This window comes from Bubalus kerabau, chromosome 4 (genome assembly GCF_029407905.1).
Source record: "Bubalus kerabau isolate K-KA32 ecotype Philippines breed swamp buffalo chromosome 4, PCC_UOA_SB_1v2, whole genome shotgun sequence".
NCBI classification, from domain to species: domain Eukaryota; kingdom Metazoa; phylum Chordata; class Mammalia; order Artiodactyla; family Bovidae; genus Bubalus; species Bubalus kerabau.
Window position 1 is genome coordinate 11,078,474 of NC_073627.1, and position 22,475 is coordinate 11,100,948.

Sequence of the window (22,475 nt, forward strand, 5' to 3'; positions counted from 1 at the left end):
CATCTGTGCCTTTTCTTGCTTCCCTAGGATGCTGTGACTTTTGATTCCTGCTTGATTAATATACAGCCAACAGAGACTGTATTTAAGGCAGCTTTAATTCTCTCAGGTCACCAAACTCGGGAGCAGCAAAGCTGCAAGGAGCCAGCCCTGCAGTAGATCAAACACTGGGACCTTCAAATCGCTCCATGGCCCAATTTCTCATCGCTGCTGCCGCCTGATAACCCGCCTCTAGCCTGGAGCCAATATCTCCCTCTTCCAAGGGGTGGGGACAGGGACTGGACGTGGAGGTCCCTGGCTGCAACCCTCCTGGCAGCCGGGAAGGAGAGCTGTAGGTCTTCAGCACTTCAACCCTGCAGGAGTGAGTCCTTCAGCACCAGGGACAGCTCTACTCCCCCTCCTCTGCCCCTGGGCATCCAGTACGGCTTATGCTCCTGCCTTCCTGAGCCAAACACAGATAGGTGTCAGTGACCTCACTCTTTGGCTGTAGGTGACCAGTGGCTAGCCCTGCTGACGGCCACCTTTCACCAAAACATCCAAGCCAAATAAATCTCACCCAGCACATTCTCACTGACAAAGTCTCCCTTTAAGGCTTCCTCTAGATCCAGCTTTCTTATTTTCTGACTGTCGGAGACCTCCTCAGAGAGAAGCAGGCTGTTCTTAGCTAGGACTACCTAGCCCATCTCCCCACTGGTCCCCAGCGCCTGGAGCTCCTGTGGGCCCAACAGTGTCCTCTGTGGCTCTCCCTCATGCCCTCCCAACTTCTCTGTCATTAGCATCTCCTGAAAGGCAGGCTAATTTCTCTGCTGAGCACCTGGGTGTTCACTTGTTTGGTGGGGGGCTGTGTGTGTGTGTGTTGGGGGGAATCCTGTGTCTGCCATTTCCTCTGAAACGTCTTTTATAGACCTGGTCTGTGTTGCAATTCAGGGAGGCACCATGGAGCAGTACAATGCAGGAAGATTACATTCGGAAGCCGAGCTTGTAAATTACCTCCCAGTGGGGGCAGGGAATGCGCTTGTTCACGGAGAACCCAGTGCGCAAAAGCCATTCTCATTTCAGAGCAGGATCTTCCCGGATCAGACTCTGATCAATCCCCGCTGACACCAATACACCACATATTTTGGAAGAAATGTTCACATCAAAGTTGAGGAAGCCCCAGATTTGCCTTCTCAGGCTCACCCCACTACTGTTTTATTAGGATTTTCCTCTAGACCTAACCCTCACTGGATTTTATTCCCTACTCTGCCTCTATCCACTTAAAAATATCGTCTATAGATTTTCAAATTATTGCTACACTTTCTAAGAGAAGGATGAAGTAGTTAAAAATTAACAGCAAATTTATAGGAATTCTATATGGCAATTACAGAATTATAATGAAGTGGCTGCCACTTGGCCAAGTGTGGGTAATTGGAAATCCACGCTGGGAGACTAGAATCTTTACTGTATTGGAATTGTATTTTTGAGAGTAAATGCTGTGGAGAGGGTCAATGGAGCCTTGAGCTGGCTGGGTTCTCTGGAGGAAAGAGTGGCAGGTTTACTGGCTATTTGGAGGCAGTTTAAAAGTAGTCTCCCTTAAGCTGGCACACAGGAAGGGAGGTAGGAGTTCTGGGCTAGGAGGGTGGCCCCATTGCCTTCCAGCTTGATCTGGAGAAGGCAGGAGAGAGTATGAAGGAAGGGCTTTCATGACCAGCAGAGGCAAAGAAATAATTGAGATGGAAATGGACAGAAGGCAGTCAAGAAACCTGGTGTTCTGTCTGGTGGGCTAATTCTCCTAGAAAAAAAAAATGGTAAGAAAAATCAGATAGATTACTTTGTCATGAAGACACCAACTTCATCTGATTTCACATGGTGCAGCCTTTACTCCCGTACTTGCTATGGCAGAAATGGACTGGGACCACCTTCTCCTCTTTCCTTCTCTTTGAGATCCCAGGCAACCGGAGGGTCCAAGGTGGGTTGTAATAAGGAAGCTCTGAGAAAGTGAGTTCTACTAGGAATTAAGGTACAAGTTGCCTCATAGTTCTTCAAGAGTTTTCTCTAGACCTGGCACTGTCCAATACAGGAGCCATTATCCCACCCCTCTGGGAGCAAAATACAAGCCAGACTTGGTACAATAGAAAGAAAGAAAAAATAATTTGTATATTCAATTACATGTTGAAATGATATTTTGGATATATTGGGTTAAATAAAGTATATTGTTAAAATTAATCTCGCTGGTTTCTTTCTTTTCACTTTTTAAATGTGGCTATTGGAAAGTTACGCGTGGATACATGCTGTTTGCACTTTACTCTCACGGGAGGCACTGATCTTGAGCGGGGGTACAATGTCTTTGTACTCAGCCCTGGCAACATCCATTCATTGCCTGGAACAGTGCCTGGCTCACAATGGGATGCCTGCTGGGTCTCTTTTTGTGGTAGGGTCCAGAGAACACGTCTGTGTTGGCAGAAAGGACACATCGATCCCTCCCATCCCAAACACAAGCATCCAGCAACAGAGTTTGCTCCATTTAAATCTATTTGTGTTGCTTGGTTTCCCTTTATTCCATCCTGATGTCTGGTACTGGAGCTTGTCATTACACCCTGCCAGTGTGGTTGTACAAGCCCAGAGGCCAATGGTGGTGGTAGCGGGCTGGCTTATCTTCTTACTCTCCCTTCCTGTCCAGGACAGGACAAGGAAACCAGCACCCCAGGCACCTCTCAGCTCTGGGGCTCAGCTCATGGCTGGTGCTTCTGCCTCCTGACCTCAGTGGGAGAAAGCATCTCGGCAGCCAACTCCCAGGTGGCTGAACTTGTTTGCATTTGGCTCCTGGGTCAGCCTATTGATTTTCCTTCCCAGGGTAGAGTGGGAGGCTTTGGAAATTCCATTCCAGGGATCCAGGGCAGGGCAATAATTATCATCATCATCACAGTGCTTTGGACAGATCGGATCTCAGGCACCCAGATTGCCTTCAGCCTCATTCTATGCCCCAGCTCCCTGAAGGCAGCGTGAAGGAAGCACATCGTTCTTCCCATGTCATTGGGTGAAAAAGAGGCAAAACAGAGGGCAGAGCAGTGCTCAGGGTGGAGAACGGAACCCAAGGCTTCGGGTCTGAGTCATCACCCTTTCCTACTTGAGGAACAGAAGCAGAGCTGAGCTTCTGGGGAGACTGCAGGCCCAGGTCTCCTGCCTTCCACCACACAGGCAAGCCTCAACATTTCCAGAACCCTCTACCAGCAGGAAGTGGTGCATACTCACACTTGGCAGTTGCCCCAACCTGGAGGCAAGCCCAATTCTTCCCTGACCAGCCACGAGACTTGAAGCAAGTACTTCAACATCTTGAGCTGTACTTTCTACATCTGTAAGAATGGGACTCAGTACCTCCCTCAAGTGTTGTGGGATTCAAAGACGTTCTGTATACAATGGAGCTGGCAAATGGTAGATGCTCAATAAATCATGTTAATTAATTCAACAGTTATCTATTGAGTGCCTCCAAATGCTGAGCTTTGTTCTGGGTCCCTTGTCTCTGCAGCGGCCAGGTGAGGTAGCCAGTGATTTTACCTTTCCCCTCACCTCCCCAGACCCAAATTGCCCTGATCATCTCCTGAGCCTTGGAACAGGAAGTATTGTTAACCCTCAAGTATATATGTAAATGGAGTGGAACTTTTCACTGATATTTCAGAAAGAACAGAGAGTCCACAAATAATTCTTATTTGAATTTGAAGTGCATTCTGCTTCTTTTTGCATTGGATTTACCTTCCTAATTATGTTTGTGCTGGCTTATGCTCAAACTTGTTTACATACTCAGAGTTCACACTGGTTGGTAATGAGAGGTGTGTCCCCAAAGTATGCTAGGACCACCACGAAGAAACCAGTCCCCCAGTGGACTGACACCCACTGAAAATGGAGCAGTGGGCACTGGGGTTCCTTTCTGGTTTCTTCCCAGGAGGGATGGTAGAGGACACCTTAATGTTTGCTTCAAGGTTTCTGCCTATGTGGGTGGCTGGCATGGTGGGCAACACGGAGGCCTAGAAGCCACAGTGACTCTCATGAGCTCTGTTTTCTTTCCCAGGGACATAAAATGGAGATGAAATGCACAGCCTTTCTCTGGGCGTGTGGTCCACATTTTGTTCTTTGTCTGGGCTTTTCTCCTTGTGCGTCTGCCCCTCCATGTCTTCCTGTGTGTGTGTGTGTGTGTGTGTCTCCATACTTCACACATTCCTCCACTATTTTGAGCACTCTTCCTCCAAGGGCAAACCAAGAAACAGATATTTATTTCAATAAGCATAACTTTCATGCAGCTGGAGATGGAGGGACCCATTTTCCCTTTAGAATCATGAGCTTTGGTGGCCAAGGGGGTTGTATCTCAATGGACATCACTTTTCATGACCACCATCCCCCTCCCCCCACCTTCCTTTTAGGGCAGGGAGAGGAGAAAATGCAATGAGTTCATCTTTTTATGCTGTCTCTCTTCCACATATCCATCCCCTTGCCCCACATAGAGTTCCATGGAATAGGGGTCTAGACCCTGCACTAGGCAACCAAGACAGCATGCGACCATGACTTTGGCATGTGCTCCTGATTTTCTCAGTCTGTCAGGTGATTTCACCACTGAGGGTCTTGTTCTGTGTCAGGACAACGTGGGACAAGCTGTCATCTCACATGTGCTATGAGGGCAATGCTTGGTCATTCTTTATGCTGCTGCTGCTGCTAAGTCACCTCAGTCATGTCCAACTCTGTGCGACCCCATAGACGGCAGCCCACCAGGCTCCCCCGTCCCTGGGATTCTCCAGGCAAGAACACTGAAGTGGGTTGCCATTTCCTTCTCCAATGCATGAAAGTGAAAAGTGAAAGTGAAGTCGCTCAGTCGTGTCTGACTCTTAGCGACCCCATGGACTGCAGCCCACCAGGCTCCTCAGTCCATGGGATTTTCCAGGCAAGAGTACTGGAGTGGGGTGCCATTGCCTTCTCCACTTTTTATGCTGGATCAGACCAAAAGGCAATCTTCCTGAGGGATGGTTGCTTCCTGAAATCCCTCTATCCTAGCCACACCTGCCTCCTCTCCACCCACACAGACCCAGGTGCACCAGGCGGGAACGTGACTCAGCTCTCGAGGGCCCAGTGCTGAGGCTGCAGTGAGACACTGACATTTGTGTCCTGCATCCCAGCTCACAAAGTGCATTCCCATACGTACTTCAATGTGCTTCTCGCATCCTGAGAGATGAATGGGTTCAGCGGGGGAGACCAAGGCTTAGAAAAGTTAGACCTGCTGCCAAAGGCCTTATCTAGGCCTCTGGTCACTCTGCTATGGGTTTTAGGGATGCCAGAAGCCCCCCTCCATACCTACAAGCTTTCTGAAGCTGAATGTCATGAATTTTCCATGATAAGAAACAAACCCACTCCCACAAAGATGCTGAGCACATCAAGTCTACAGCTCAGTTGTGAGACTGTTAATGAGAGCTGGTTCTCAGGGAGAGGAGGAAGAGGAGGTCTGCATGACACTGGAAAGCCAGAGGGGGCTGTCCCCGGGAGGGAAACTGCAGGGAGAAGGAGGCCGGCTAGGTAAGGGGGTGGGGGTCCGGCCAGCTCACCCTCTCCTCTCTGGAGACACAGATAGGGCGGCAAGGGGCTGTCAGAAAAGGAACTTGTGGCCCTCTACACCAGGCCTATTGGTGGGGTCTCTGCCAGGCATCATCCCTGGAAGCTGGTGGGAAGCAGGCCATGCCTCTCGGGTGGGCTTCAGCCTCCCCTGGCACCTCCTCCCTCTCTCCTCCTCCCATAGCTTTCACTGATCCAACCCACCCCACTAGCAAGTGTGGGAACCAGAATCAGGGTAGGGCCTTGAGTCCTCTGCTCCACCCCACTGTGTTGAGATCTGAGGGTTCTCTCCAGGGAGAGAAATTAGCCCAGGTGAGAGTCGAGGGAGAGGTCAAGGTCAGACTTCTGTAGCTCGGAATCTAGTAATAGACCCCAAGGTGCCCATGACCTCTATGGTGGGAACAGGTGACTTAGAACAGCCAGGTTTGGTCCCAGCTCTGAACATAGTTAGACACTCCTGAGTACGTCTCTAAAGCTTCAGTTAAAATGCAAGTAAAGCTGCAGTCCCTCCAGTGCACCGTATGTCAAGTGCTCAGTGGCCACATGCAACTAGTGGCTACTGTGTTGAATGCCAACCTAAAATATCTCCATGGTTGCAGAAAGTTCTGTTGCACAGTCCTATTCTAAAGCTTTCCATATCTCAGTTTCCTTATCTGTAAAATGGGAAGAACAGTACCCTAACTATTGCCCCAGGCTCAGTGAGATGGCAGATGGTCAAAGCACAGTGTGCAAATTGTAAAAAAAGTGGCCTCATGGTTTGTGCCCAAGCTGCCAGTCTGCTGGGAATGAGAGAGGCGAGGGAAGCCCCCTGGAGAGTGGCAAACCCACAAGAAACATGCTGCTTGTTATGGCCAATCTCAGTGGGTCAAAGGATGAGGTGCCAGGGGAAATTCAAAGCCCTTTCATCAACTGCCAGATATGGTGGGCACCAGCCTTGTTATCCATGCTGTCTCTCTAACAGTAAATATAAGAAAAAGAAGAAACAAGACCCATAGACAGAGCCCTGTGACAGGGATTGTCTCTGCCCAGAGCCGAGAGGAGCAGAGCTGTCCCTGGAGGGGGGCTGGTGAGGGGGGGAGTGGCTCCACACATCTGGCTCCTTGCCGCACCTGAGGCAGGACTGCAGGAGGAATGCCTCAGCAGGACAGGCCGTGAGGTTTCATGGGGCACATCCCTGGAGAGTTGCTGAAGCCAAGAAAGCTTTGCTGGGCTGGCAGAAGCCCACACACCAACTCAATACCAAAAAAACAAAAGAGAACGTTGCACAGAGAACAAATCTTTTCTGAGGAAGGGGACAGCCTCGCAGAAACTGACCTGGTGAGTGAGTCTGAGAGCCCTGAGCCCCTGCCTAACACAGAGGTAAGGCCCAGAGGCCCCCTCATCAGACCGTGTAGGGGGGATGGGCAAGCAAAGAAAGCCATGCATCCTTGGAGTCTCTGGAAGAGAGTGCCCCCAGGATGAGCCCATCCCTACTCGCCGGTTCTTCGTTGTCCTCAGCTCCTTCTCCATCCATTTCCACACACCTCTGTTCTCCATAAGACTGCACTTCCCTCTGTTCTTTTAAAACATTGCCTTCTTTTCCCACAAAACAAAAACAGGAAGTGGCACGTAAAACCGTCCTGATCCAATTCAGCTGTAAGCTGAGCAGCAGAGGTGGCCCAAGTGCTGACCCAACAAGGAGCTCTTCCTGCCCACCCGGAGTGTTCTCATCTGTTCTCCAAGTTTGAATAGATCTGCTCTTTTGGGGCTCCAAAGTTAATGGAGTTGAGAGAGGGCATTCTGGATACTTTGAAAGGGAACATGGGGGAAGTAAGCAGAATGAGAGAGGTGGAAAACAGGGAAATCAGGGGATGTCTTGTTTCCTGCACTGTGAGAGAGGGCAAGCTCTGCTGGGATACAGAAAACCAAGCTTCCTACCAGAAGCACCCACCAGGAGCACAAATGGGGATTTTCAGGGGATTGTGGGCTGACCGGACTCCCCTCCCAACCCCCCCCTGGATGCTGTCCTTGGTCCTGAACGTGCCAGCTGCAAATGGACTCTTCTCCCAGCCTTGAGGAAGCATTGTGATTTCTCTCGAAATTTTCCTTCATTTTTTCTCTCTTTCTTTCTTTTGGGATTTTCCAGACTGTGTAAAATGTTTCTGCAAGTCTGTCACATTTTTCACAACTATAAACCCCTTCCACCCCTTGGAGATGTTGGAACTGGAAGCCCTGTCCTTCCATGATCCCCTGTGCTGTGCTCAGCTCTCTGCCTCCTCACCCCTTCCCACATGCTTCCTTCCCCCCACACTTTCCCTACTCCACTGGAGGCTGGGGGGTGGGGGCTGACGAAGAGCCTGGGGCAGACTTGGGCAAACTTTCTTAAAAGTTGTCTTCAACTTTCAGTCCTTCTCTCTCTGCACCTCCTCCCCTGCTGCAGACGACCCAAATGCTCATCTTACACCAGCTCCTCTCCGGATCGTCTGTCTCCTCCTCCTCCTCCTACCTGCCTCACCAGAAGCTGTCACAATCCAGGAGTGATGACACACATCTCTGTAATAGCAGCACTCATTACTGGGAGAATACCCTAGGTCCCCTGGGTGCTCTCCGAGGTACTGACAAGGCTCCCCTGGCATGAGAGGTTGAGTGGGCCAGGGCCTAGATGAGGGAGGATTCTGGAGGGGGAAGGAGAAACCCTGGGGTGCATCTGAGATGGGTTGTGCTCCCCACTGCTGTACAAACTTCAGGCACCTCTTGTCCCAGAAAAAGGGGAGAAGCCTGGGGCTTGGAGTGCTTTGGGGAGGAGGGGCAGCTCCAGGAAACTTTGGGGCCATGTCCAGGGTGCCATGCCCATCACAACAGCAAATCCCTAACACTAGCGTAGAGCTCTGCAGCATTCAAAGTTTTCACTAATACCATCTCATGTGCCACTCGATCCACCTTGCAGTGGTTACTCCAGGGCTACATATGGGAAGAAGGAGGCCCAAGCAGGGGATGCCTAAGATCTCCCAACTTAAGTCCAGGCATCAGACACTTCCTGCATCCCACCTCCCACTCACCCTTCACTCCAGCCTTCTCCACGTCAGCCAGCTGGGTGTGACTGTCATCTGACAGCACCTCCCCTTAGCTCATCTTTCACTTTCTGCCCTGGGGCCTTTCTGCTGCTGCCGAGTAGGCACCGGTGGGAACCCACTCAACCATTCTGACGCAGGAGCGAACCTGGAGGGGTGCCGGGGTGAAGGTACTTGGAGCAGTCCTCGGCCGGAGTGGGGAAAAGGACCTGGCAGGGAATGCTCCCTCTCCACCCCTCATGTGGATTCCTCCATGGTCGCCCATCAGCTCCTCCACAGCCCTAAACTCTGGCTGCCCACAGTGGTGTTCAGCTCAACGACACACACTGGACTGGCTCCCTGTCTTTCCCTATTTGATTCTCCCCAGGGCCTCTCACTCCAAAATATACTTCCTGCCTCTAAACGCTTCTCCCAGGGCCTGTTGTCTGGGGGAGATCAAGCTGAGGAAGCCCCTCAGGTGGGAATACTGGAGCTGGGTGGTCACCACCAGACATTGCTAGGGACCCCATTATGTGGCACAACCCCCGGCATGCAGGGTTGTCATGGTCACATAGACTCTCGCTGGTGGAGGACTGGGAAGAGGGGCAGGTGGAATGTGGAGTGTTTGGTTAGGCAGTAGTGGCAGCAATGGTCCGGGACAGTGGTAAATATAAGGACTATGGAATTGGTTGGGTTTAGAAGCCTTAAGAAAAGACAATGACGGTCTCAGGTAAGCTGATCATCAACTCAAGGGACATCGCCCTCAGTGGAAATATCTGAATAGACCTGATTTTCTAAAGCCCTGGGACTTAACTCTCAGGGTAGCAGAGTCACAAAGGAGCCTGAACACACTGACATAACACACCTCCTTTGCCAAAATCAGAGCCCTGATAGGAAAGAATGGGACCTAGAGATGAGACTACATGCGGGGGTGAGCCTGCGGGTCCTGCACCCTCTGAGTTTCCTGAATTCTCTGGGCTGGCCAAAGGAGCCCCTTCCTCCTTGCTAGAGGAAAACTGGCTCCCCTTACTTGGAGAACGAGCAAAGACCTCACTTGAGGCTTGGCAACACCATAGCAGTAAATACAGTGATAATCCCACAGCCGTTCCCCAGAGACGACTGCGCCATTTACCAGAGAGCCTGTACCTGGGACACAGGGTTATCCAGACTTTAAGACTCTGGAACACGTGGTCAGGGCTGACACAGACACGAGTGAAACAGAAATACCATTACAGTCACCGACTGAAGGACAGATAATGGAAAGCCAGAGATATACGACATCCTGACCCAAGTCCATCTCACAGCAGGTCCAGCGGGTTTGCAGACCCATTCTGCAGTTGATCTCTCACCTCCGAGCACATCATTTTAAGCGAATATACTTGGCATCTGGCATAACCCTTATATTGGTTCTTTGACCTGGAAGGAAGCCAAAGAAACTTCCCCCAGCCTGGCCAAGAGAGCAAATCAGAAGAAATAACAGCCCCACCCCACCCCACCCCAAGAAAGCTGTGGAGATTAGATCTATCATCAAGGACTTGAAGGAAGCAAGGGTGGAGGTCCCCATCATATCCGTGTTCAGTTCATCTGGAAGGACCACAGGAATCACAGTCGATGATGGTGGACTCCTATGAACTTAACCAAATCTCGAAACACAGACTGCAGTGCTTTATTTACTGGAACCAATCAATAGAGCCTCTATTACTTGGTACATAGTCATTGATATGGAAAATGTGTTCTTCTCAATCCCTATCAGTGAAGAAGGTTAAAAGCGCTTTGCTTTTATACAGGAAGGATAGCAATACACATTCACCGTCTCGTCACAGAGCTATAATCAAGCTCTTGCTCTTTATCACAGTGTCTGTAGGTCTTTGGTCATTTTGATGTTCCAGAGAACACCACGCTCATCCACCCTGTTGAGGAGATCATGCTCATTGGACCAGGTGGGCAGAAAGAGGGAAGTACACCAGATGCCCCAGCAAGACACATATGCGTCAGAGGGTGAGGGATGAGCCCAAGGAAAGTCCAAGATTTGCCTCATCAATGGAGTATTTAGAGTCTGGGGCATTCCACAACATTCCATTGATGTTTATGTAAAGGTGAGTTGTTGGGCCCTATTTCTCTTCAACCAAGAGGTGGGCACAGAACTTGGTGGCCTCTTTGGACTTCAGAGGCAGTATATGTTAATGTCTCCAAAGGGGACAGGTTTTGAGAAGGTCCTGCAGAAAGGGCTACACAGCAACAGGTTCAAGATGCAGCAGAAACCTTCCGATGGTCTTAGAACCACACTGAGGTGGTGAGGAGTCTCTGGTGAGTCTCAACCACAGACACACAGCACTGACCCCTCCAAAGGGAGTCACCCTGAAGGCCTTGTGAGGGGTTGTATACAACATGGGGTGCAAGAGGAGGACGGTATTACACACTTATTGTGTTCCGCTCGCCTCCTCTCACCTTCTTTCTACTCCAGGCTTTGCTGGCTGTCTGCCCCTTGCTTATCTGAACTGCACACCTCTGTCTATCTGAGGCCTGATGCCTGCAGGGACCAACGCGAGAACACAACGGGGGTGTCCCCAAGTCAACAACCCAAGGCACAGTCCTTCCAATGCGCTATGGGAGCTGGTGGTTAAAACTCCCCTCTCCCTTCCCTCTGTGGACCATTTGCAGTGCCTTCTGCATGGCTCCTTGAGGGTCTCAGTGGGACTGAGCCCCAGTGGCCCTGTCGCTCATCAACTCAACAACCCAGCCTGCAGTGGTGTTCTTCCTTCTCAGCTCACTTTCTAGCCCTCTTTCCTTCAGATCACTTCCCCAAAGGGAAAAATCTAGACAAGATCGCCAAGATTTGAAATCTGGAGTTTCTCATCCCAAGGCAAAAGAGCCACATTACTGAAGCCTTGGAATAGAAAAAGTCCCCCCTCAGCAGTAGCCAAGATGTGACTCAGGGCCCCCAGGACCTTGGAGGGTCTGCTCCACCAGAAGGTGAGACTGCCACTGTGGAGGGCCATGGCAGACTTTCCCTGGAGGAAAACCCAGAACCCATGGAAACTCTCTCCAGTTTCCCTAATGGGATTAAATGTTTTCAATTATTTGTTGGGTTAAAAATACTTCTTAATATTTTAATGAGTAGTTTTTTAAACTTAGAAAACAAAGTATATGAAGATTACCACCTGTGATCAAAGGGCCTTACGGGTTGGTCATTAACTAGAATAGCATGGTCATCCCCTGTCAAAGTGGTAGGCGCAGTGGTAAAACCATTTTCCTCATGTCCTTAAGATAGTTGCTGGATCTGAGACCTCAAGGACCCCTTGATTCACCTCCCTCCTCATGGCCTGAGGCCAGAACCAGGCCATCCGACATCCTGACCCAAGTCCATCTTACAGCGGGTCCAGCAGGTTTGCAGACCCATTCTGCAGCTGGTCTCTCATTTGCTTAAAATGATGTGATCTGATCAGAGATGCCCTAGGTCCTGCCCCTACTTGAAGCTCACCTCTAGGGTGGTCTCATTGCTCCCTTACATGGACCCAGCATCCTTTGCAAGCTCAGCTGGGAGGCTTCCCAGGCCATTGCCAGGTCACCAGGTTAGAACTGGGATGCTGAGCCAGTGGGCTGTGTGTTCACATGGGCAGAGGGACCTGGGCTGTCTTGGGACATCACCCAGGTGCTGGATGCTCTGGAAGAAGGCGCCTTCTCACTTGCCTCCCGGGTCCTGCTTCCTTCCGGCCCCAGGTCCTGAGCCAGGCACCCATTCTTAGAGGACATCTGTCCCGGCTCAGTGCTGCCCTCTGGGAAGCATTTGCCCTCATGGAGCCTTCTCCCGGCCACTTGCAGATTTGTGTGCAATTGGGGCATCATTTGAGTGCTCACTCTCTTTCCTTCTCTTTCTGCTCCCTCTCTCCTTACTCATCTTCAGCTCCTTCAAATTTAGCCAGTCTCAGCCCTGAATTGAGGAAATGATCATTTGTTTAGTTATACAATGAATCATATGTCTTGCCTCTTTCTTTTAAAGCATTGTGGGATAAAGACAGAGGCTGCACCTGCCCCAGTGACTGGTTAAGCAAGCAGAAGGTGGTCCATCTCTGGCTAGCTCCTGGCAGTTCGCTCTTTTCTCACTTCCGTCTCTTTCCTGCAGCTCCAGGGGAGGGCTTATTTACAGTCACTGCAGAAACACTCCTGCTAACCTCTGCTGGTATAACCGGAACCAAGTGGATACAGTGGAGCTGAGGCACTGCCTGGCAGGCACGCTCTCCAGCTGTAAGCCCTGCCCTGCAGCTCTTGAGATGGGATCCAGGCACAGAACCAAGGCTCTCAGTCCTTTCTGCCAGCCCTGCCATCCCCATCACTTCCCCATCAGCCAAGGCCATCCCAGCCAACAGCCCTGGGTCCTGACACCTGCAGACAGAAGGGACTCCCTTGGGCTCACTGGCAGGCAGGGAGCAGGGGGGGCTGGGGGCTGTTGGGAGGCTGAAGACAAAGAGGCACTTGCCTCCTCTCTGTTGGGGTCTCAGACCACTGGCTGACTTTCCCTCTCTTTGGACCATGTCCAGCTTCCAGCAGCCTCCGTGTGTGGTATCTTCATCTGAGAAGAAAGCCAGCTTTTGGTCATCTCCTGGAATGTCAGTCCCAGGCAAGCAGAGTTGGGGAGGCTCCAGTGAGGGGTGGCTGGCTGACAGATGCCCCTTTCTGGTCCCTGAGCGGGAGCCGTCCCAGGCCATGCCCCAAGCTTGGGGTTTTGTCCGTCTCATTGACTTGGTTCTTACTCTACCAACCAGGTGAGGCACAGTACCACATCTACCCTCGGACTGCCCTCTGTCCGCCCCTCCTCTTCCTTCTGCCCAGGCCACTCATCCCCCTGATGGTTCCTGAAGCACTGGGCAGTCCTCTTGCAGGGGTCCCCTGGGATACTCCCTCCTCCCCCAGCGGGGGGCACATTGATGCTCTCCCTCTGCTTTCACCTTGCGCTTCCTGCATACGGATGGGTCTCATTCATATTCCCAGGGTCCAGCACAAGGGTCTGCACATCACATTTCCTTGATAAAAATAAACAAAAGGAAATTGCCTGTGGAGACACAGTGAGAGGCTCAGGGCTCATGTTTGCTGTAAAAGGATGGCATTTCCATGTGTGTATGGAGGGTGCTCTAGTGCAGGGGTGTCCCCAGCTGCATTAGGTCTGGGATCTGATGCCTGATGACCTGAGGTGGAGCTGATGTAAAAATAACAGAAATAAAGTGCATGATAAATGTGATGTGCTTGAATCATCCTGAAACCATCCCCTCCCCGGTCTGTGGAAAAACTGTCTTCTGTAAGACCAGTCCCTGGTGCCAAAAAGGTTGCAGACTGCTGCTCCAGTGAACCCTGCATCAGACGGAGCAGACAGACATGGCTCCTCCCTGGCTAAGATAACTCTCAAAGCACACGGAGCCGGGGTCTTGGAGGGGGAATATTCTTTTGCTAATTTTTATTTATTTCTCCAATTTTTTTTGGATTTAAATACCCGCCACCCCAACCTCATGTTAACACTGCCATCCCCATTTCTCTGTGGCCTCATCTGCTCTTTATCCATATGTAATTGTAGTTTTTACCTCGTTATAATCAGTGTTCTACTTCTTCACTTAATGATATTCCAAAGACACCTTCCCTGTATGGAGTCTTCCTATTTTCATGTTTAAAGGCTGTATAATATCCCATCGAATGGTTGCCACATAATTCACTTAATTGTTACCTGCCTGCTGGACAGGTAGGATCTAGTCGGCATGGCTTCTTCTGCTGCTATAAATATCTCAGTACTTCAAGCTTCTTTCTTCTTTTGAATTATTTCCTGAGGATATGGTCCCAGGAGCAGGATTATGGAGTCAAAGGGTCGGAATGGCTCTTGTCACATTCTGCCAGATTGCCCTTCAAGAAGACCTGGGCTGGGGTAGGTGATGCGTGAACGTCCACCTGCCCCCATCACCTTCACATCTTGTGCTTGGCTGGGGGTGTGTGGGGCTGGAGAAAGGAGGTAGCAAGCAGCTTGGGCTCCGGGGCACCATCAGGGTGCCGATTTCTGGAGGCTAGCCCATGCCTCTCCAGGTCCTGTGGTCTCTTGCATGCCCCATGCCACAGAGTAGACAGTGGGACTTGAGGGCAGGTGGCTCTCGCAGGTGGGCAAAACAGAAAATGAGGGTGTGCTGTCTCCTGACAGGGGCTATGGCTTCAGCGGTGGGGGAGGGATGAGGCCGAATCAAGATGCTCATCTCAGCACGCTGCAGCCCCGCTTCTGACCCTGCCAAGCCGGCCTCCACCGCGGCTCCCCGCTCGTTCTCTGGAGCCGTGAGTGGGACGCTCCAAGTCCCAGCTGCTGACAAACCATGGCCGGAGGAAGATAAATGGAAGGGTCCTTAATCCCAGCTTGTTTCCATAATTAAGTTTTGAAGTCACAATTAGCTGAACCTGGTTTCAGTGGAGCAGATGGGCTCGGCTCCAGGTGGAAGCTGGCCTGTGGCAGCTAGACGGGGGTTGGAGGGATTGCCAGCCCTGCCAAGAGATCAGGAGAACCCCTGCCCACTGCCCAGCCAGGGGGTGCCTTGTTTCTAGAGTCAGATCCTCTCCCAAGTTGGCAGGGGGGGTGGGGGGGTGCTGGATGGACACCACTGATGGCTGCAGATGCCCAGCATGAGTCTTCAGCCCCTGTTGGTCTCCAGTTTTAAGACCTTGTTCCAAGTATTTACTGCCCACCCTTGGATGGGGCATCTCAAGACACCTCAACAAGAACCAGGGGCAGGTCAGACAGTCAAGTCCTCCTTGAAATCACTCCATAGCATGTTCCTGGTTCTGCTAAACTGACATAATTCATTCCCTCATTCAGCATCTCTGTAGAGACCCACATTTTACCAGGCTTATGGCTGAGCTCAGAAACATAGAAGCTCCCTGGCTGGGCCCAGTGGGACCTGGATATGCAAAGCCTCCCTCTGGTCTCTTTTGGAGACAACCAGCCAGTATCTCTCCCTTCTCGAGTTCTCCTGCATTTGAAGGATTGACAAACACACCAGGGGGCATGACCCCACCTCAGGATCCTGGGCCACACCAGGGACATGACAACAAAAAGTGGCCCCACAGTGGAGGGCCAGGATCTGGAGTCCCCTTTCTCTGGGAATACCTCTCTTGGCCACCCCCATTCCTCAAGGCTGGAGAAGGACTCTCTCTCATCACCAGCTCCTCTTCCATCTATTAAGCTGCCAGCAGAGTTGGGCACGCCCCCAGGAAGCCCTGCCTCCTCTCTGCCCTCTCCTGTAGCCTGGATTTGTTCCCCATTTCTCCTTCCTCTAAGATCCCTTCCTTTGTCACCCTGTTTTTGGAGGTCTTGCCTCCTGCCTCCCTAATAGCTCAATTGGTAAAGAATCCACCTGCAATGCAGGAGACCCCAGTTTGATTCCTGGGTCGGGAAGATGCCCTGGAGAAGGATAGGCTACCCACTCCAGTATTATCAGGCTTCCCTTGTGGTTCAGCTGGTAAAGAATTGCCTGCAATGTGGGATCCAATCTGGGTTGGATCCCTGGGTTGGGAAGATCCCCTGGAGAAGGGAAAGTCTACCCACTCCAGTATTCTGGCCTGGAGAATTCCGTGGACTGTATAGTCCATGGAGTCGCAAAGAGTGGGACGTGACTGAGTGACTTGCGCTCACTAGGATCCCTTCCTTCATCACCCTATTTTTGGAGGTCTTGCCTCCTGCCACCCCCACCACCAGACCCCCTTTCCTTCTCTGTCCCACACTTGCCTACCCTCCTCTCTTCCCTCACTAGCTTGTAGGATTGGACTTCAGAGTAACTTGCTTCTTTCACAAAAAACTCTTGAACCTGGAAGGGACCCTTTTCCTTCCCAGCCCTGCTGAACCTTAGCCAAGGTTACGCTCCTCATCCTCTCTCAGAATCTCAAATGTCCTCAACAGCCACCACGTCTGGAGTTGTTTACTTGGGGGCGGATATCAAGGGTGAGTATATGACAGGCTAGACACAGGAGTGACCCCCTCAGGGTTCCTGCCATTTTCCTGGGACCTGGACATGGATGTTACCCCTGGATAGAAATAGTAGAAAAGGGGTTAAATTTCCTGTTTCTCTGGTGACCAGATCAGGGCTGTGGGAGTGGGTGGGCGTGTGTCTTCCCCGCCTGTGCTCTCATAGAAACGAGAAAGGATGTGTGGTGGGAGTGAACTTGTGGCTCAAATCCCATCAGTTGCCCAACCACACAGGCACCTCTGCCTTCATCGTCAGTTTGTGCCTTTCCCGAGCTGTGTCAAATCCCCCAGTTTTTTACCTGCAGCTCCAACCCGAACCCTACATCTAGTGATCGCCAAAATAGTGAGGAAACGAAGGCAGAGGCCAAGGACTGCGTCCCTGTGATGGGGTCGGCCCTGCTCAGGGGTGCCCGCTCCTCTTCCTCTTTGGCTTAATTATGCCTTATTTTGTGAGGATCCCAAGACCTTCTACAGAGGGGGCTCTGAGCCTTCGGGGGGACTGCTGGCCATGAGAGGTGGTCTCAGCCGGGTGAGGCCAACAGAGCTGATGAGCTGTTGGTGACGTCACCCCTCCTGCCTTTGCCCCCACCAAGAATATTTGTGCCCCAGGGATGGAAGGCCACAGAAGTCACAGCCTGACTTTGTGGCTGGCCACCTGCCATGCGTACGCCAGGGCATCTCCCAGGCCTCTGCACCTGTCATTTCCTGGACTGGGAACTGTGGCTGTGGAGGAAGCTATGATGCTGTGTGCAGGCATCACGTGGGCCTGAGCACACGGAATGCTGCCACGGACCAGACCTGCCCATTTCTATTTCTGAAAGTGGCACCAGAGGCTGTTGGGAGGACGAGTGTCCCAAAGATGCTCCCTGGAGAGTGAATGCCCGGAGCAGGGTCCCACTCAGCCCTGGCACAGCAGGTGCTCAAATGCTCAGAATAAAGCAGAGTTGAATGTCCCCTCTGACAGCCTAGGACGGGGCTCCCCAGGACAGCTCCTCCCCGGAGCCTTTCAAACTGTGGGTTTTAGGCCCCTGATGAAGTCACCCCTGGGGTGGGGAGGGGGCCTGGGGCCCCTCCTATAATTTTCTCGCTCACCACCGAAAATGGCTCAGCGGTTATTACTGGACTGAACGAACACCACGTCCTGATTTTTAGTAAACCCAGACGATGTCCTGCAGCTTCACCTAGGAACCCCGTCTCTCAGTGATCAGACAGCTTTCCCGCTGGCTTAGGAGAGAGGCTGGCCTGCCGGTCCAGGTGACCTGGGGCTCTGGCCTTGACAACAGGAGCCAAAGGTATCAATGTCTCAAAAATGACTCAGACCAAAAGAATGCAGCTGCTGCTCCTTGGTAGCCATTGGAGGGAAGGTAGGAAGGGGATGAGGAAGGAGGAGCTTCACTGGGACAAGAAGGGCCCCCTGGCGTCTACCAGGGCAAAGCCCCTCAGGGGGCTGAGTCTGGCCTGGGAGGGTAGGTTTTCTGATTCCCAGGGGCTGCCCACTCTGAAACGCCTGGAAGGAGAGGAGGCTGGAGACCCAGGGGCCCCCAGATCCCAGGTCTTAGGAAAAGAAGGCACTAAATCCTCATTATAAGGCTTTTTAAATGCACAGACAGGATATTAGCGTTTAAACAGCTTCTATTACTCCAGGGCAAACTTTAAAAAACATAATATTTATAGAAAACCTCATCCAGCTCACCCTGTTTGCTCTTTATTTCTCCTGCAATTATGGCTAATTTGGAGACAGTTTGCTGGCGTCTCCGCCTGGTGCCAGTCAATTATGAAGCCACCCACTGGCTCCCCCAGGTTGCAGGGTAACATGAGGCTGTCCCCAAGCCTGTCCTTCCTCCCTGCCCTCCCTCTTCCTAGACACGCCCCCCTGCAGGCACTCACACATCGTGGGCCAGCACCTTTTCTCCCTGAGCCATCTGTCTGTCCTGGGAGCCCATTTTCTAAGGTCCGCCCCCAAGGCATAGAGGCGGGGAGGTGTTTGCCCCTGTAGGGCTCCCAGCCACTGAAGCTCCCAGACCCTGGGAGCTTGCACATGACTGAGCTGAGCCCCAGTAATGCTGAGCCTGGGATGAGAGGCTGGCGATGAGTCGTCTGCCTGCTCTGGGTTGCAGCCCCATGAATCCCAGAGTCACACTGCCCCTCCAGGGCCTGTGGGGGAGGCGGCTCTCTGAGGAGCTATGCGGTGCTTGGACATAGGCTCTTTGCTCTCCAAGGACATGCCACCGCCAACAACCCCCTTCTCCTCTGTCCATCCCCCAAGTGTTTGCCAAGATCTTCCCTTTTCAGGACACAGCTAGAACACAGCTCAGACACACTTGTCCACACGGGGTTCCCAGTCTGGGGAACCATGAGAAAGGAAGAATGGCAAGGCTCACATAAGACCAGGTGGATCCCTACTGGTGCACAGGATTGGACATCAGACCTGGGCCAAGAAGAGGTAGGTGGGGAGACCCAGTGTGAGCAGGTGCAGGAAAGCATCTGGGGGCCAGGGCAAGAGCCAGTTCCAGTCCGGGCTCTGCCACCCTCAGCCTTCCAGCCTGAACATCCTCCTTGCCCAGGGGTGGCCGCATCCTCTGTAGGGGTCGGGGAAGAAAGCGCTGTGGACCCCCTGTGACCAACAGCACAGGCCGAAGCTAGCGCGGGTTTCCTCTCGCAGCAGTGAACCAGAGGAGGCTGCTGTGGCCATGAGGTGAGCCCAGGTGGGTGAGAAAAACAGAAAGTCCTCCCACCCCGGGTCACCCTGTCTTGCTACTCAGCATCCTTACTCCCTCTGTGCTGAGCTGGAGCATGCGAACCATCGCTGCTTCTCAACCTGCACAGTGGTGCAGTGATTCACCCTACAGAGAGCCACCTGGGGCTCAGAGAGGTTTGCTGACTCGCTGAGGTCACACAGCTGCTAAGCTACAGACCTGGATTCCAGGCCAGGCCCGAGGGATGTGAAGTCCCCGTCCCTGGCATTGGGCCCTCTGCCCAGATCCTGCCCCCCCAACCCAGGCACCTCTGTTTCCCCTCCTTGGTGACAGGCCTCCTCCACGTGGAGTCAATGGGCAGATGATCCAAAGACAGAGATGACCCCAAAGCAGGCAGGGGGCCTCTCTCACAGAGCAGGGGTGAACTTCCACACCCACACCACCAAAGGGAGCCCCAGTGGTCAGGCTGGAAGGGCCAGGGACGGCTTCCCTTCTACATCCAACCCCTGTTTTGCCATGATCAGGCCCCTTCACAGTGAGGATGGAGGCCACGGGCCCCAACTTTGTCAACTTTAAAATGGGAGCAATGATACCTCCAATACCTCCTTGAAGAGTGGTGTCTAGGGCATGGGGAGTCCGGTGGTCAACTGTGTGACCCTGGCTCAAGGTGGAGAGCAGTGGGGAGCTCTGCAGGACTTCTGCTTCAGAGGATACCCTCTGACCAGGCCCCACCCTGTCTCATGGAACAGACTCATTCATTCTAGCATGCAAGTTTCCTGGAGTCCCGGGTAAGTGGCCGTTACACGGTGGGCACCAGAAACAAGAGCTGAGCAAGACCCAGTCAAGATCCTGGAGGGAGTTACCAGTGGAAGGGAGATGGCAGAGTAAATGGGTAAAGACAGTGCCCTCAGATGAGTGCATGGGGACGCGGTGGAGGGAACGACTCCCCACTGTGGGGTGGTCAGAGCAGGCTTGCTGGAGGTGGTGACTTCTAAACTGCTTCTCACTTGACATGCCACAGCCCTCCATGTCTTTGCCCACAAGCTTACCCTAAACTGAAGGTAGGAGCCAGCTGTGGGTTGGGGGATGTGGAGGAAGGAGGGTATTTTAGGAGGAACAAGCCTGGAAGAGGGGATGCTCAGCAGATGTTCTAGTTAACCTGGAAGCAGCTCAGCCTGGCTGGACCACAGGAGAGTGAGAATGTGAAGGAGCTACAGGGGGTGAGGCTGGGGCTAAACAGGCCAGATGTAAAGAACTTTGTGCTCCAGATTAAAAAAGAAGTTTAGACTTGACCTGGGCAAGTGGCACTGGGGCCTGGGCCTGGGGGTCTGGGGAAGGGGGTGGATAGAGAGAAAGGGCAGAGGCAGAACCTGCAAGGCTGGTCTGTGCTGGGAAGCTGGGGTTGGCAGGAATTGAGGGTGATCCCAAGAGTTCGGGTGGGTGGGAGGACTCTCCTGGGATTGTAAGAAAAAGAAGGAAAAGCTGGTCAGAAGAGAAATGAGCCATTTCAATGTGCTAAGTCTGAGGAGTGTGTGGACACCAGGTGGGCATTAGGTGGACAGTGGGAAATGAGTGGGTGCCAGGTGGGGCTTGGGAGGGGCTCCAGGCGAGGGTGCTGACTTGGGAGTTGCTAGTTTGAGTGCCATCTCCTGAAATGGGGTGGGGCCATGGCTCAGGGAGAGAGATCTGGGGGAGAAGACCCAGGGAAGGGGTCTGTCTGCCATGGCCCTCTCTCCTTTCTACAGCGGTAAATCCCCGCCTGGACATGAAGCCCAACCAGGGAAGGGGAGAAGGCAAGATTCTCCAGTTCAGGTTCCAGCCCTGTCCTAAAACAACCTCGAAAGTTCAGGCGGGGACACTCCAGCACATCCCCCAGGCCCGGCTGTGTGAGTGGGCACGGACAAAGCTTTGGAGCGGAGGGGATCCTGGGAGGCAAGATCCCCCAAGAGGAGCCACAGCACCTAAGAAGTAGCATGCCTGGGGGGAGGGGGCGTGGGACTCTCCTCTGGAACCACCTAGCCACCTGGGAGCATCTCCTGGTTGCCAGGCCCAGACTGGGAGAAGTCCCACGAGGCTCTGGAGGGACCCTCAGGCCACAGGAAGGATCAAGGCCAGCTCACTAACGCCAGCCTGGTGCTCCCTGGAATCGAGATACAGAGAGAAATCCACTCTGCCTGCTAGTTCAAGAAGAGTGTCCCTGGGGCAGTGTTCCCTCAGGCTGGCCTTGAAGAACAAGGAGGAATTTGCAGAGCAAAGGCTTGGGCAGCCAGGCCATTCTTGGCAGAGCTATTGGTCTTTGCAAAAGATGGAGGCCTACAGCAGCTAGGCACATCGCGCTCATGCTCAGTCATGTCAGACTCTTTTCGAGCCCATGGACTGCATCCTGCCAGGCTCCTCTGTTCACGGGATTCTCCAGGCAAGGATACTGGAGTGGGGTTCCATTTCCTTCTCTAGGGGATCTTCCCCACCCAGGGATGGAACCAGCGTCTCCTGCGTCTGTGGATTCTTTACCACTGAGTCACATGGGAAGCCCCGAGTTAGACACATGCTGACCCTAATTCTGCCCTGGGTGGGAATGGGGTCAGCAGAGTTCAGTGGAGCTCGGCTTGTGACCACAGCCATGGGACTGACTACAGCCGTCCTGGCTCCCAGTGGCTACTGGCGCCTTCTCTGTGGCTGCCTTGGCCTCTCCTGCTGACACCCTGCCCAGCCACCCAGGTGCCCCACAGGTTCCCGCTCCCAGGTCAGCCCCTCCCAGTGAGGCCCCAGGGCTTTGAGAGTTTCCCTGGAGGTGGGGGCTGGCTGTGGCCCTGGAGGAGGACGCCATGGGGCAGGCTGCACCTGAGAGTTCAGCCTGGAGGAAGTGCTTCAGTGTAGGGAAGCCCACGGCCCGGGTGGTGCTGGGGCTGCTGGTGAGGCCCCGGGGAAAAGGTCTCTTCCATGTCAAAAGCATAGAACTCAGATTTTCAAACCACCTCCATGGCAACCCTGAGGCCAGGGATCGTGGGAGACCTGCAATTCATGCTTGTTTGCACGTATGTGCACGCATACACACGTGCCTGGCTTTCCTTCTCCCAGTTCAGCTGGACTTAATGAGAACCACTAGTCCCTCCTCATCCCCCAAGGAGGCCCTTCCAGCTTCAGCCTCCCCACTGCCTCTTCCCAGGTCTGGCCAAGACCCCCGCTCTGATCACTTCT